Below are 3929 nucleotides of genomic sequence, written 5' to 3' on the forward strand. Positions count from 1 at the left end.
TGACTCGTCCTAGCTGCCACGAAAGACGGGGTCCTGCGCAGTGGCCAGGTGTCTCTCCTTTTCTCCATCATTGCCCATTGGCTGACTGATGAAAATTTGGGAAGCAAGATGCACTGCCAACTCTCAAGGATTCTGGAGCTGCTTTATGCTTGTTAGCAGCAGTAAAGGCCAACACTTACACATTATGTCGCACCCTGTTCTGGGATGAGTGTGAATCACCATAGCCTAAAATGTAAGAAGTAACTGGGATGGCTGTTGGGTGGGGACCAAATGTAGCATGTACCCAGTCACAGGGATGGGAGGAGAAAAGAATAACGGATGAATGTGAAATAATTCTGATTTGTCTAGGCAGACAGCAGCTTCGACTCAGGCATGAAAGCATCTTCCAGATGATTATGTAAAAAAACAGACCTCAAAAATTGACAGTTCCCTCCCTATCCATAACTTAAAAATAGGATACATGCTCTCTTCCCCCAGTCTGCTTTAAAGCACTTCCTTAGCATACACTTCGGTAAGTGCTGTATCAGTTCCCACTCAGTCTACTTTGACTTTGGCTGGAAAGATGACAGAGCCCATCTTCTATAAAAGCCACTGTGGTAGATAATTGCACCATGTGTTTCTCCCTTTGCATCTGCCATCCACAGAGGCTGTTCTTCTATTTGTGTGCAGAGAGGGACTTCTCTGTTGAACACATAATTCCGCCAATCCCACAGGCTTCTGTCCCCACGGAGTGGGCCGTGTCTTCCTCCTCTGAGTCCTCGCCCTCTGCCTCCTCTTGAACTGAGGTACTAGAGGTGGGCCCTTGGCAGGTTTTCAGACACCAGGTGAGATGGTATTTGGTCAGATACGCCTTCGTACATTTCTCACACACATAATCTCGTTTTCCTTCATGAGAATTGAGATGCTTCTTTAAGTGATTTGTTCTCAAGAGCAGCTTGTCACCCTTGGGACACTTGATAGGGCGATCCTGTGTGTGGATGAGCACACGCTCTTGAGAGCTTGCCTCCACATAAACAACTTGTCACAGCAATCACACTTGAGATTCTTCTCGCCTGTGTGGATGACCGCGTGGGACTCCAGGTGAGCCTCCTGGGTGAAAGACTTGTCACACAATGTACACCTGCAGTTCTTCTGACCTGTATGTAACCTGAGGTGGGCCGCAGGTTGCTGGAATTGCTAAAAGCCTTGCAATAGAAATCATACTTGCGGGACTGCATTCTCATGTTACCTATGGAGTGCACATGAAGTTTGGAAGGAGAGATGGCAGTTTGGGGGCACATCGAGCACTGCCACTTCCTTTCTCTGTGGCTGCTGCTGTGGCCCTGGCTAGGGAGATGGTTATGGACGTGGCTGGTCAGATGAACTTTGCACTCAGTCTAGCAACTGCACTCCTTGCCACAGTTACAGAGGTGCACATCTGGGTGATGAGGAACACCGATCGGCTGAGCACACTCTCGACTACAATAAAAAAGCAGTTCATTTTCAGAAGGCATGTCTTGGGAGGTGCAGAAATTGATGTTTCCATCATGGGGATAAGCCACCAAATTCTGTTCTTCCCAGTTCCTGGCCTTGCTCACACACATCATCCAATTCCATTCATTTTCGTGAGTTGAAATAATCCAGAATTCTAGGACATCATTGTGATGTATCTTCCAGATGTGGCTAACTGCCTTGTCTGTCCATTCTGCTACTTCCACAGAGTGACTCTGCTGGCCCAAAGCAAGTTCACACAGGAATGGTTTCTCCAGTCCAGACACCAACTTCTGCTCCCGCGATTGACTGGCAGAGGGCGAGCCGCTCTGGGAGAGAAAGCCTCGCCTTGCTCTCTATTGGAGTGTCAGGAACAAAAGTCACTGGTCCATGATCCAGAGAGTCTGAGGGATAGGCTCAGTCACAGAGAGTACACCACATTGTCAACAAGGTTGCCATGTTTTCCTTGTTTGAATTGGACTCTTCCATTTGCAGTGAGGATGGTACAAAATAAAGGCTTTCTGAAGACACATCTACATTGTCTGTCCCCATAGCAACCTCCTGGGTGATGGAGGAAACAGTCACCAGTTCTAGGCTGAGGCCAACTTCATGGAGGGAATGGATTCTAGGGATGTGAGGTTGTGTGAGGTAGAGAGTTGGTGCTCATGGCCACGGTGTATTTGGGATCACTGAGGGCACTGTCTGACATGCCACTGACCCAACTTGAAATGTGGTCTGTCCCCATGACCACGGGGAGCTCCTGGCCATTGCCATGACTAGGTATTGCACCACCATGTCCTGCAGTGTCTGCTGCAAGTTGCTGCTCACAGAGTCCACAGACAGAGGTTCATGACTTCTGGAGCCATTTGGGATCTGGGGATGCATGCCCACAACACCATCCATCATAAGCCTCTCTGCCATTACATCTGTAGAAATAGGGCTGCTCACCCTAGCAACATTCTCCATGGTGCTTGTTGTGTCCAAGGCACCTAATGGCCATCGCTGGGCTGAACCCTTTGGATACCATGTATGTTCACAGAGCAAGAGTCTATCAAAACAATGCCTGATTCTAAGGATTATTAGCAATCAATAATGCTGTGTTGACATCAACATTTATAGAGTTGGGGTGGATGTACTGAGGAGGGGGTCTGTCAGTGAAATAAGACAAAATGCCAGGTAGAATGGGTGGTTTTTTTTTTTGACAAGCAGAGTTAGACAGTGAGAGAGAGAGACAGAGAAAAAGGTCTTCCTTTTCTGTTGGTTCACCCCCCAAATGGCCGCTAAGGCCCACACACTGCACCTATCTGAAGCCAGGAGCCAGGTGCTTCCTCCTGGTCTCCCATGTGGGTGCAGGGACCAAGGACCTGGGCCATTCTCCACTGCCTTCCCGGGCCACAGCAGAGATCTGGACTGGAAGAGGAGCAGCTGGGACAGAATCCGGCGCCCCAACCGGGACTAGAACCCAGGGTACCGGCGTCACAGGCCGAAGATTAGCCTAGTGAGCCGCATCGCCGGCAGGTAGAATAGTTCTGAAGTAACTCTCCCCAGGTGAGGGCAAGGTGGTGGAGGTAAGGTATAGTTTCTTATAGGTAACCCACACATCAGCCCTCGGGAGCATCAGAGACAAAGCAGAAGGCAGAGAACTCATGGAGGGACCCAGGTTTGGAATTGCCACTGGCAGGCCTGTGGCAGGGATGGCACTGTGAGTGGGCGAGGCAGCCAGCCCCACATGACTTCCTGAGACTGGCAAGGCATTGCTCACAGAAGATGAAGTCAGCCGCTCCATCCCCACTGGGCTCAGGTTCGTTTCATTCATCCTGTGATGCATCTGCTTGGGGCCAAGTGTCAGAGGAAAAAAAAAAAAAAAGCACTCAGGCAGAAGGGAACCGGCATGAGGAATTGTGTTCCAGGCTCAGTCACTAACACATCTTGCTTACAACTGCTGCACAAATGCAGCCACTCGTCCTTGTCCCCCTCCCCACCCCTAGAGCCATCCAACTTCACCCTGGGGCCAGCAGCGGCACACCCCACCATGGGCTGGGGCATGCTGGCACATACTCAAGGCCTGCACTTCGGAAGCTTCAGGATGGAGGCTTCGGTAATATTCTTATGAGGTAGTGTCTCAGTGTCAATTTAAAACACGTGAGGGGTCAGCATTGTGGCACAGCTGATGAGGCCACCACCTGTGACACCAGCATCCCATATCAGAGTACCATGTGCATCCCAGCTGCTCCACTTCTGAGCCAGCTCCCTGATAATGTGCCTTGAAGAAGCAGCAGATGATGGCCCAAGAACTTGGGTCCCTGCCACCCACATGAAAGACTTGGATTGAGTGCTTAGCTCCTGGCTTCAGCCTGGTTCAGATCCCATTGTGGTCATTTAGGGGAGTGAACCAATGAATAGAAAATCAATCTCTCTCTCTCTTTCTCTTTCTCTCTCTCTCATAGGTAAATAAATCT

At 49.9% G+C, this 3929-nt stretch overlaps 1 pseudogene; it reads right to left on the bottom strand.

Annotated features, from left to right (window-relative positions):
- Positions 1 to 562: 562 nt before the first annotated feature.
- On the bottom strand, positions 563 to 3298 carry LOC100346901 (PR domain zinc finger protein 4-like; annotated as a pseudogene).
- Between the last annotated feature and the right edge of the window lie 631 nt (positions 3299 to 3929).

This window comes from Oryctolagus cuniculus, chromosome 8 (genome assembly GCF_964237555.1).
Source record: "Oryctolagus cuniculus chromosome 8, mOryCun1.1, whole genome shotgun sequence".
NCBI lineage: Eukaryota > Metazoa > Chordata > Mammalia > Lagomorpha > Leporidae > Oryctolagus > Oryctolagus cuniculus.